Source organism: Sceloporus undulatus, chromosome 1, assembly GCF_019175285.1.
Source record: "Sceloporus undulatus isolate JIND9_A2432 ecotype Alabama chromosome 1, SceUnd_v1.1, whole genome shotgun sequence".
NCBI lineage: Eukaryota > Metazoa > Chordata > Lepidosauria > Squamata > Phrynosomatidae > Sceloporus > Sceloporus undulatus.
This window is the reverse complement of record NC_056522.1, coordinates 370,062,369-370,075,418: the sequence shown is the minus strand read 5'-3', so window position 1 is coordinate 370,075,418 and position 13,050 is coordinate 370,062,369. Positions and strand designations below refer to the sequence as shown.

The 13,050-nt window shown below is 40.8% G+C and overlaps 1 protein-coding gene across 1 annotated transcript in view; it reads right to left on the bottom strand.

Moving 5' to 3' along the window:
* PPP2R5E (protein phosphatase 2 regulatory subunit B'epsilon) overlaps positions 1-9,109 on the bottom strand; it is a 135,970-nt gene extending 126,861 nt beyond the window's left edge. The window contains exon 1 of the mRNA XM_042446775.1: positions 9,091-9,109. The gene's annotated coding sequence lies outside the window, so the exon portion shown is untranslated. The remainder of the gene's footprint in view (positions 1-9,090) is intronic.
* Between the last annotated feature and the right edge of the window lie 3,941 nt (positions 9,110-13,050).

Sequence of the window (13,050 nt, the reverse complement as noted above, 5' to 3'; positions counted from 1 at the left end):
GTTTTACATAGTTTAACAATTCCAAAACTGTGAGTGGTTTTGATGTACAAGTTCAGTGTTAAAAAAGCCCAAAGAAGATGAGATGAAAACTGGCCAAGACGCCACTATGAGACGATGTCCAGCCAGTGGTTGAACAGACACTATGGGGTTCCTGGGAAACACTAATACACATTAGGACATCAACTAAACTCCCACCTGCAGCCTCATGGTCCATCACATGTGTTTTTTTTTTTTTTTTTGCTCCCACATTAACATTACAATACCCAATACTCATTGATATGGTTTATCTACTAACCTTTTTTAGCAACACTCTGCATTGCTCCCCCCCACCCAAGCGGAACTTGTCACTTGTCAATGTCATCTCCCACCCCGAAATTTTTGCATTCCTATGGACCTTCCTTATTCTCACGACGGCTGTATAGGTCTGCCCCTATCACTTTACAAAATGCATCTGAGAGGCTGAGGCTAGAAATGTTGTTTCCCAGTTAGTCGCAAAGGCCGCTATAAACCTACTAACCGATCCTGAATACGTAACGAAAACAACTGATTGTGTCTTGTATGCTTCTGAGTAAGCAGGCTCAAGTCAAGGACAAGCTCGAGCTACCAATTTTCATTCTTTCAAATCTATATCCCATGTTAATCTGTAGAATCAGTATGTGAGAAGATCTTGCTTGTAGCGCTTGGAGGACTCTGAAATAAGAAATTGGCACGTGAGCTTTCCTACGTCAGGAACCAGCGAACTCCACTTTTCTAATGGACATGAAAACACTTGATTGTGTTTTAGAAACAAAAGACGGTTTATTTTCCTTATTAGAGCCAATAGTGTCTTTGCCAAAACGGAGGGTCTCTTTCCTCTATCACTATATCAAACTTTCCAGCCCCCCATTCTAGCTGTTGGGGCTCAACCTTTGGTCCCGATCAAAGCAACCTTACTGTCCCCTTTTCCCCTCCTCTGTTTATCATCAGTGCCCTTAAGAAGGAAAGGAAGTACCCCTCCCCTTTTCAAAACCAAATCTTGTCAAAAAGTAAAACCTTCCCTCTGTGCCCATTTGTCCCTCCTTTGTTCCCAGCCCACAGCATCCACTTGATTAATATACAATACCTCTTCAATATTCTCCATACCATCCCCCAATATTCATCAAGTTACCACATGGTATAATCGCTGTATCAGGATGCCATTGTATCATCATGACACAGCCAAGCACATGGGTCTGACACCTACACCCACTCTCCTTAATGTGTCTGAGGAAGTAGAGACTGAGGTCTACAAATGCTCATGCTGCCAACTCTTTTTCTCAGTTAGTCCAAAGGTAACACAAGATCTTTCTACAGACCGCTTCCTTCTATAGATTTATGCTTTGCACTCTTAAAATGGAGCTAGGTCTCTTTAAATGCTTGCCTGTCTTGTTTATTTTGGGGTTTGTAGTTCAATGAGGCTTAAGATTTCTCTGGCTGAATATTCTAAATGCCCCTAGAATCCAGAGTTGGAAGAGACCGCAAGGCCCACCCAGTCCCACCCCTTCTCGCCAGAAAGGAAATCCCAATCAAAGCATCCCTGACAGATGGCCACCAGCCTCTGCTTGAAGACCTCCAAGGAAGGAGACTCCACTACACTCCGAGGAAGGAGTGTGTTTCCACTGTCGAACGGCAGCACCTTTCTTCCAATTTGTCACATTGGGACTTGTATCTGAACATTTATATGAAACATTCCTAACACGGTGGTGCTGAACGTACGGGCAAGATATTATGGGAACCCCCATGATACCCTGCCTGAGCATCTGGCCTATTCCCCCTCCCAGAACTTGGGTCAGCCACAGCTACAAATGGATGTTTGGACACCCGCCTGCCACCATGCCATGGAGCTGCCACCGCCACCATCATTCTCTGTGAAGGGTTGAGGAAATGAACGCCAGGGAGTGACATGATAGCCATGTTTAAATATTTGAAGGGATATCATATTGAGCATGGAGCAAGCTTGTTTGCTGCTTTTAGTTAGTTCCAAAGGTGCTACACACACACACCCATCTTCTGCCACAAAGGCTCTCAGATTGGTTTACAGATTGTTAATTTGACAGGTCCCTGCCCTCAGGCTTACAAGCTAAAAAAAGACATGACATAAAAGGAGAAGGGAATGGCTGTGGGGAAGGAGATCAAGTCCAGCAGATACTGTTGGGTCTTCTCTCCCTCCAATGCCAGGGTGGTAGCAGTTGGAATAGTGAGAGGGCCCCATATCTGTCTCTGGGGCTAGGCATGGTGGAGCTGTGCCTGCCTCCTCTCTCCCTTGGGGGCCAGGGCAGTGGCAGTTGGAATTCTCACACACAGGCGGGTTATAGACCGCCGAAAAGTGGCGGTCTGGCTCCGCCGCCGCTTGCAGTGTCTGGGAGATGCAGCCTTTAAACGGCGCGACTCCCGGACGCTGCAGAGAAGGAGCGCGGAAATCGCGCTCCTTCTCAGGCCCCGGAAGAGGCACCACAAGTGCCAAAGGGCGCACTCACAGCGTCGCTTCCGGTGCGCCATGTGCGGATGCAGAGCATCCGTTACGTCAATATGGCGGCCCTCATGTGGAAGGGCCACTGCCATATTGTACGTATTCCATACGTACTAGGGTTAGGGGTGTGTGGAAGCACCACCCCTTCCTAACCCTAATACGTATGGAATACGCATTTTTTGGCGATGTGTAACCCGCCACAGACTGCTTTATAAGTCTGTTTCTAGTCTTTCCTCTCTACCTAATGCATCTGAGGAAGTGGGTTCAAGTCTATGAAAGATCATGCTACAAACTTCTGTCTTTCAGATAGTCTGAAAGGTGCTACATGATCCTTTTGAATATTGTTTAATTCACACCAGGGAGGACCTGGATCTGTCAGAATTCCAGAAAATTCCAGTGTGTTTCAAATTTTTGCAAGTCTGTACTGCTATCGTTAACAACTACAAAATACTGTACATTCGTTGTTTTCTGCCTTGGACAAATATGTGTAATTCTCGAAGTGTGATCTGCTGCTAGATTCTGATTGGAAAGAGTCTTTGGCCCCTGATCAGACTCTGAAATTGTCTTAAAAAGTAACTGAGGAAATTGGAGCGTTGTCATGATACAGTACTTGGTTGATCTATGCAAAGTCAGAGTTGGTGGCTGTACAAATGAGTAGAACAGAATGTCAGAAGATAATCAGAAATGCCCCATGGTGAATTCTGTAACCTCCTTCCTTGAAAATTAACATTTATGTTGAATGCTGTCTGTTTTGTGGTAAAATCTTTCTGTAAGAGTTATCATGCTCAAACTTTTGAATTCTTGTGACAACAGTAATGAATGTGAAGACTGCTAACCAAAAAAGATCAGCATCCAGGATTATGTCAAACACAATATTAAATTTTTAAAAGAAAAAGCTAAATTCTTTAACCAAAAGGCATAAAGGAAAGAGACATGAGACATTTAGCCTTCTCTGTCAGAGAGCTCTGGTGCCACAATAAACTACAGATCCCAGGATTTCCTAGCACTGAGCCAGGACAGTGAAAGCAGTCTTAAACTGGATTATTTCTGCAGTGTGGTTTGGACCATCATTACATATAATTTTATTACTGGTATATAGTGAAGTAAGTTGTTTAATATTTTTGTAAGATTGCTCATGGTTATGTAATCATCATTATGGAATTTTACTTTGCTATTGTTAAAGGGATGTTACCTGAGGGGAAATAAGCTAGATATTCTGAAGGCACCAGATCAGATTCTGCTAGTAACCAAAGGAAGGCCTGGTTAGTAGTTAGATGGGAACCACCAAGGAATACCAGGTGCTATAGAGGAAGGTCATGGCAAACCAAATCAGAGTACAGTATTCCTTGTGGAATACACATGGAGTTGAAGTAAGTCAACCGGTGACTTGATGGCGCATGCACACAATTGTCATGCATATGTAGATAGATCTTGTAGCACCTTTGAGACTAACTGAAAGAAAGAAGTTGGCAGCATGAGCTTTCCTAGGCTGGAGTCTACTTTCTCAGATGTAATCCATGTTAGTGAACTAAGAAAGGATAAGCATTGCAGTTACCCAGTAAGCTCACTTACTAGAGAATAAGGCCCGTCAGTTTGGTCTTTGAACAAACACAGGGTTGGAAGAAATTCCAGAGGCTAAAAAATAATAGTAAACTTGAAAATGTGCCCCACCTTGAAACAGAAAGATGAGCCCTTCCCCTAGCTTTCCAAACAGCAGTCATGATGGGCATAATATCACATTTAGTTATACTAAGTGGTGAACCCGTGGCCCACTGAAGAAGTTGAAAATCAGGTGGTGCAGCTCTCTGGGCTCAGGAGCATGCCTACCTCTTTCTACAGACAACTGTAGAGCTGAAATTGATAGTTTTGTTTTTTAAAGTCTTCAGGCTACTGTACATATGATGCAGTGAATGCTAGTCCACAAAAGGCTTATAATATTCATTTATCAGATTTCAAAGTTTCACAACTCAGCAATAGACTAACAGCATTGTCCCTCTGGAAATGTCTTAATTTTTCAAAGTAATTATCTTCAGCTTTTTTTTTAAACTGCTCTGGGCGAAGCACTGCAAACTCTTGCACAATCTAATTTTTTTAAGATAATTAAATACTTTTTCAGAGTCTACGTATGTGCTTGTGATGTATACATTAATAACCATAATAAATTGGCTGAAATTTCAGGATGCCACATAAAAAGTTAAAGTAGATTGCACAGATCAAGGAAATGAAGTTAACATAAATGTATATGCAGTGACTTGATTATCTTATATGTGTTTTATACCTAAAAATATCTAGGTTTGAGGATCTAAAAATTACAGAAACAGAGGGCTCCCAGTTTATAATGTTCTTTGGTATTCTGTTGAAATATGTGGAAATAATATTCCAAGGATTACAGTAATGGACATTTGACCATTCTAGTGTTTGAGACGCGAATTACTGGAAAACGATTCTGTGGAGCTACATTTCGGTTAAAATTGTGTATATCAGGTAAAGTAGATAACAGAATTGGAATAGAAAGATCTGCAGAACATTCAGCTCAAAAAAACTAGTAGATTATTCTTCCAATTGTCAAACCCAAATATTCTATATTAATTTGCTTAAATCACATTTCTTAGTGCAGATGGTAGGAGTGCCCCCATTTTGTTTTATTTTTAATATACTGGTCAGTCAAAAAGACTTCCAGCATGGCAAAGATTAATAGGAGACTTCCTGAAGAGCATACTATTTAAAGATATCATTCTGTACTGAAGGAGAGATTTACTTGTGAACAGTTCTTTTTGAGATCCCTGTGCAGTATATTCTATAGAACACCTCCACTTAAATGCAGTAACTTCTAAAAGTCAGGTCTGTGCGAGCCTTATAAACAGAAGAAGTTTTAGTTTCCTTACTGGAAGACATTAAATAGACTAGTTACACATAGATGATGAGCAAGTCTAAACTGATGGTGACTAAACTGGAAGAAGATCTCAGAGTCAATGAGGGATAGCTCAATGAAATGTCAGCTCTGCAGTGGGGATGAATAAGGCAAATTTCAGATTCCAAGGGATGGGCTGAAGGCACAAGATGCAGTTAATTTACTGAATCTAATTGGCACCTAAAGGGAGACAGCATGGGAGTGCCATGTATGTCATCTTGATTTCTATAATTGAAGAAGCATGTGATATACATTTCCCTTTATGGGATGGCCACATTTGGAATACTGTGCATAGTTTAAGTTTAGAAAAAAGTGATAAGAGATGTTATGGTACTGAGGATTTTCAAGTTACACATCAGGATAGACAAGGCTTTCTTTTCTTGCAATATTAAAACTTCAAGACGATCCAGTGAAATTGATCAGCAACAGATTCAGGACAGGAGAGGCCCTTCATCTGTTCCATAAGTAACCTAGAATTTACTTCCACGATATGATGACCATCCAGTCATGACAACCACCAGGTGCATTTAGGCAAATTTCATGGAATCAGCTAATCAACATTAATTGAGTAATTCTGAAACAGCAGGATATCTATTAAATAAATATCCAGATTTAAAGGGAATGTGGCCTTGAATACCAATTGCCAGGAGGAGTAGAACAAAGTATATTCTAAGTGAGAACTGCCTGGAGGCAGCAGCATCAGACTCTGCATCTAATCCATCAAGGTGTTTTTCATGATCTTGTCGGTACCAGTCCCTCCTGCAATCCACATGTCTATTTTCTCACACATTCTGTTTAACCCTGATAAGGATGAGGTCACTATACTGTTTGTGCCCACAAGCCTAAAATAACATTTACTTTAAGGATAGTCCACTTGTTGCATCCCAGTTATAAATATATTCATGTTAAATTTACAAAAAGCATAAAAGGTCTGAGAAGAAAGAATGAAGAGCATGGTCCAAAACACAATGCAAAAATAGTCCAGTTTGGAACTGCTTTAACTGCCCTGGCTCAGTGCTAGGGAATCCTGGGAATTGTAGCTTATTGTGGCACCAGAGCTCTCTGACAGAAAGCTAAATGTCTCACAAAACTACAGTTCTCAGAATCTCCTAGCATTGAGCCAGGACAGTTAAAGTAGTCTCAAACTGGATTATTTGCAGAGTGTGTTTTAGACCTATGTTTTGCTTATATAAAAGGAGGTGGGATGAGCACTCAGAATTCAAATATTTTGAAGTGTCTCGTTTAAAAAGAATGGGAAAATGTTGTCTATGGGATAGGAAGCAGAGGAGTTAAACCACAGCTTAGAGAATTTACTTTGAGGATTACAACACCCACAGTCCCCTCTAGCATGCTGCCTGGAGATTCTGAAAATTGTCCAAAATTGTGAAGTAGCAGGAATCCCTTCCTACTACTTCCTACAAGATCAGCTTGCGTGGGGAGCAAAGTTTTCTAAGGACAATGTAAAGTTACTTTCCATGGAGGTTTTCAAGAAAAAGCTTGGCAAGAATTTGTCAGCAGTGCTTTCAAGCAAAGGGTTTTTTGAATTGGGTTTGAACTGGGCTGGTTCTAATTCTATGTGATTTTATGGTTGTAGTAAATTTATACCATTATATTTCATGGTGGACTTAAATATATATGCAGTATTAGCATGGTTCTGCTGTATATAGATATCATTGCACTTAGATACTGTATTTTATTACAAATTCTAATTCATATTTAAAGTTTTGGCTCAGTTCTGACACTGTGGCAGATCATAGTTAAGGAACCTTTATTATAGTTCAGTGTAATGGCTGAACTGGTCAAGTATACTGCATGACTTTGGGAAGCTGAATGGTATCAAAGTGGGGGGGGGGATTGGCATGCACTTCTAAACCATGGTTCAATAGTTGAACATATGGGAAATGAAACAACAATTTTTGTTCTACTGTATATCATTTCACCATTGATAGTGTAGCAAGCTGACAAGTGGTCAGCCACACAAAGTCAAGATTTCCACAGGGCATTCTTGTAGGAAACTGTTGCCTAAAGGCATTTGGAATGCCTCTCGGATGTATTGCCCAGTCAGCAGAAAGGTGAGGGCAAGCTGTAATATAATGCTGGCTGGAGACATTGAACTGGCCTCTTTTCCATGGGTCTTTCCAGAGTGGTGATGGCTGACGTGGGGGCAGAGAAGACCAGGGTCAACTACAGCTTTTGGCTTGCTAGCAAGATGAACCAGAGATTGTAGACTCCAGGATAACCACCTTTGGGTGCATGTGATGTCTGGATTTAGTGACTAAATTCAGTGTTTTTATGTATATCAAAAGTGTAGTACATATACTCTTAACTGTTCCAATTTAGCAGGGCAGTCCCAATTAATCCTCTGGCTTTCCACTTTACTAGCTGCTTTTAAAATGTCCTCTCTGCTCTTCCCAGTTTTTTCCTTTGCCCTCAGCATACTTCCACTATTGCAAACTGAGTTTGAAGTGCAAAAGTAGTTTACCTTCAATTAATTCAGTGAGGGGTGAGGAAGAGACAGAGACTTGCCCTTCTCAGTAGGCTCAGGCAGAGGCAAACTGTTGCAGCCTCTCCTAGTTTGTGTATTCTTCCTCATTAATAACTTTTGCCAGCTTGACCACACACTGATGTTGCTCAACCACACCTATCCTGGTTTTCATCTGTGAAATATTGTAGAATATGGTTGTTCATTGTTAACTGCCCCTGAGTCAATCCCAACTCATGGCAACCCTCTGGATGAGACATCCCCAAGACTCTATTTTCTACTGCTCTGCTTAGGTCCTATAAATTTATATCAATAGATAGAGTCCATCTATCTAGCATGTGGCCTTGCTCTTTTTCTACATCCTCCCACCTTTCCTAGCATTATTGTCTTTTCCAGTGAGTCGTCATTTATCATGATGTGACCAAAGTATGACAACCTCCAACTTAATCATCTTGGCTTCCAGGAAGATTTCAGGCTTGATCTGGTCTAGGACAGATTTGTTTGTCTTTTTAGTTATCCATTGTATCCTCAGCACTCTTCTCCAGCACCGCATCTCAAATGAATTGATTTTCCTCCTATCCACATTCCTCACTGTCCCAGCTCTCTCAATCATACATGGTAATAGGGAAAACAATGGCTTGTATGATTCTAACATTCATGTTCAGTTGGATATCTTTACATTTTAGGATCTTTTCTAATTCTTTCATAGTTGCACTATGTTTCTTCCTTATTTCTTGACTGCAGTCCCCATTCTGATTAGTGTTTGACCCAAGGTACAGGAACTCTTTTACTGTTTCAATTTCCTCACTGTCTAGCTTGCATCTGTCTATGGTAGCGTGCTTTTAATGTGGATGAGAATCCACAACAGGGCATGCAGCCCATGCGAAGAAATGCAGTACTTATTGAGTAGATAAGACTTAGTGTTGGACTATGACTCTGTAGACTAGGGTTGGATTCCTGGTCTGTCATGAAACCCATGGGCAAGTCACACACTCTCAGCCTGGCAAACCTCCTCTGAACTAATATTGCTAAGAAAACCCCATGATCCTTAGGGTCACTATAAATCAGAATAGGCTTGAAGGCACACAACATACACTCACATATAGGCTCACAGTTCCTTATCTGACAAATTATAAATAGATGAAGACTGCTGATACCTACAGATCTCTAGAAGAGGAGGAGATGCAATAGTATAATGATGAAACTTACATTGTGCTTTGTTTTTCAACCAGTGAATTTCTTCCAACCTTCTTTTTCTTATTTGTTGATTTTCCTTTTCTTTCTTGGACATTGCCCATGAATTCTTGTTTTTCTGTATTTTAAAACAACAACAATACTGTACTGTTTTCAACTATCTAAATTTAATTATGAAGAAAGCAACAGCCACTTTAAAAAAATGGCATCTTGGCTGGCACCATTAAATGCTTGATTTATAGTCAGGAGAAACTTTTTTTGAAAAAATAGCTTGTTGTGATAAAAGCAGAATTCTGGAACTGATAAATATATGCCTTGGCTGTTAAACAAGAAAATAAAGGGAAACTTAAAACACACACACACACAAAAAACCCACAGGCCTATAGCTGTTCTCCACATTCCAGGACCTCCAAAAAATTATGGCACCTGTTTTCTTTTACTATATTTAATTGTCCCTATCATTCAGTCGGAATCTATTAAGCACATGTAGCCCTACAAAAACTATCTGAAGAATAAAAACTAATATTAAATCTTTTGTAGCAATCCTATTGAAAACTAAGAAATCACAGGTTCCTGTTTGTTAAATCAACACTGTGTTTCAGGTAGGAACATTTATAAGGATGCTCAGAAAAAAATGGATGCCTTTTAAAGGAGGAAACTAAGGGACAAAGCAGACGGCCTGGAAAGAGTGGCCACTCTGACCCCAATTGGGCCACCACCACCACAATCCCAAACTGGCAGGAGCCAGTTAAATCCACTTCCAAAAGGGCCAGCTCTTCGCAGCTTGGCACAGCTTCCGGACACTTTGGGGCCGTGCATAATCTAAATGCCATGCCCCCAAAGTGGCTGGAAACTGCTTTATTTGGCCCAACCATTTTGGGCCTAAGCAGAATTTGAATCAAAACATCTGTCTTTACCATGCCAGTGTGCACATCTGTTTTCTGGGATTAGTCACCTCCCTTGTGACATAGATCTCATGTCATACAGAAGAGGAAAAGCACAACAGTTTTGCCAGGATACATACTGTGTGAGGTAACCCCTTCAAAAACTCTGCTGAGGTCACAATCAGTGCATCAAAATTGTAGGCTTTCACATACATACACTTTATTATTATTATTTATATTATGTTTATAATGTTATTTTTAATTTTTTTATTTTATTCGCTTATATCCCACCTTTCTCCCATTACAGGGACTCAAGGCAGTGAGTGTAGTAGATACAGTGAATTCCTAACCAATTTAAGATTAGCAAGGATCAAATCGTGGGTGAAATTAAAAGCTAGCAACACCGTATTTGCATTTTAAAAGTTCATGTTTAAATCCAGTTAGTGGAATTCAGTCTAACTCTTCTGCGTGTGTGTTTGCTATATTTGAACAGGCTACAGTGGCTTATTTCTAGCACTGGGGTTGTGTGGTCAAAGTCTTATCCAAGATCATCATAATGTTCTAGCAGCAAGTGGCTGTGAAGGTACTGGAGTCATCTTTTGTCTAACGGTGCATCTCATGTCCCTCCATTATATCATTGTGCAGTTTTGCTGTGGCAGCTGCAAAACTACATATTTTTACACTTGTCAGAATTTGAAATTAATAAGCCTCTGGCTCTCCTAGAATAACCATTGTGTGTGCACACAGAGAGACGAGAGTTCGGGACAAAATCCATAGCTTCCAGGATGACAGACCTAGTCCTTGTTTGTTCCTGATTAGAAAGCAGACTGATAACAATGCGTGCCTCAACCCAAAGTTGGTATTCATAAGCTTCCCTTTACCGGGCAAATCCCTCTGAGATCTTCCAAAAATCATGTGTAAAAAATGGATAGCTTGGTTTTTTTGGTTGCTTAAAGGCAATTATCAAAAAGAAGGCAGTTTACATTAAGAAGCCACATTTTACTGTTCTGCCTCTTCTCTCTCACCTCTCCCATTATGGCTCTAAACTCTTTCCAGAATTGAAACTCCTCCTGGAAACTCTTGAACAGAGAAAGTTGGAAAGAGTAGAGCTGGCCATAAAAAGCAGATGACAAGGAGAGAGGATTAAGCACTAACTCCCTCATTATTTCTCTGCAAGCTCCCAGCTTTGCAGAAAAAACTGGGCTGTCGGGATTTTCTTGAGCCCAACAGAAGTCATGTGTAGTTTGGCCTGGCCTGCCACTTGACTCTTGCTTTCCCTGTGACTTTCTCTTTCCCCCCATCTTTAAATTTTTTTCACCTAGCCCCATCCCTTCCCAACACTCACTCTCTGCTCATTTTTCTTCCCTTTGTTCTTGTCCTTCTCAGCTCTGTGATGCTTTCTTCAGAACTCCTTTCTCTTCTGTTCCACTGTCAGCCCCAACTGCTTTAGAATATTCTGAGTCAAAAAATTCCACCCTTTTCCTCCAACAATAAACCAGCAAGGAGGGGTGTTACTCCTTATTTTCCAGCGTTTTGGTAATTAAATAAAGTTGTCCAGGGAAACGGAAACTTTGTGGGACCCTTATTTGCACTTGAACTGGAACCAAAAATAAAATATAATCTTGCCCTGTCCATTGAACCTGAATCAGTTCCCTGTGGAGGATATCATAGTCTTGTCAACCTTGTTTTGGCCTGATGTTGAGTCCTCAAACTGCTGTGTGCAATCCATCGAATCACCAAACTGGTATGAACAGTTTAAAAAATCTTCATAGTCAAATGCCTACAGTGTTCATTTAGGGATTGAACTGGGATATATTTTCCATCCTTCTGTGAGTCTCCCAACATTTTTTTAAAGCCTCACAAAAAGTTCACAATATTTACATTTAGCAATGTGCAGTGTTTTCTTAAATTTCATCTGCTACACATTAAAACTGCAGCTCATAAAGGACTCTCCTCTAAATCAGTTTGCTAGAGGAGTATTGAGCTACTGTGGGTTTTGGACCTTAATTCCCATAATCCCTAACCATTATAGACACTGATGAAGGTTTGAGTCACAGTCCAAAAAACATCTAGAAGGTTGGATTAGAGGATGAACAATAATGAATGATGATGACTTGTCGCCATGAGTCCCTATATTGGGAGAAAGGTGGAATATATGAAAATAAAATAATGATGGTGATTTTGTTAATTTATATCCTGCCTTTCTCCCAGTAATGAGACTGGCTAACAACACATTTAAAAATTTTACTAATAAAAACTATATAAAAGCTTCAGTAGTATAAATTTAAAGTTGTTATTTAAAAAATAACCAATTTATGAAGATAAAAACATTAATATTTATTATGTCTCTGTGGACAACATTTCCATTCAACCAGTCCAGCAAGCCCGCAGTCTTGGCTTTATCTTTGACTCTTCTCTGTCGTGTATCCCTCAGATCCAGACCACAGCCAAGGCTTGTAGATTCTTTTTGTACAATATTGCCAAAATCTGACCATATCTCTCCGCCTCTACTGCCATGATCCTGGTCCATGCCCTAGTGATCTCCCGACTTGACTACTGTAATGTCCTCCTGGCTGGGCTTCCTTTTTCTCACCTCCGTCCTTTAATCTCTGTCCAGCATTCAGCTGCACGCATTATCACTTCCACCCACCGCTCTGACCACATCTCTCCTGTGTTGGCATCCCTTCACTGGCTCCCTCTCCCTTTCCGCATTCAGTATAAGCTCCTGCTGTCGACATTCAAAGCCCTCCATGGACTGGCCCCTCCTTACTTATCAGACCTTCTTTCTCCTCACCTTCCCACCAGGGCCCTCCGTTCTGGTAGTCAAGGGTTCCTGTCTCAGCCCAGGATTTCCTCTGCCCCATCCCGGATTCGCCCCTTTTCACTTGCTGCCCCTCACTCCTGGAACCTTCTTCCTCCACAAGCAAGAGCCATCACTTCTTTAACCAGCTTCAAAACGGAGTTGAAAACCATCCTATTCTGAGAAGCCTTCCCAGGCATCGCATAATTGTCGCTTACTATCTGATGTTCTGTTGTTGGCTGTTTATCGATCCATTTCCTGTATTGCTATGTACTGTATATGTATTATCCT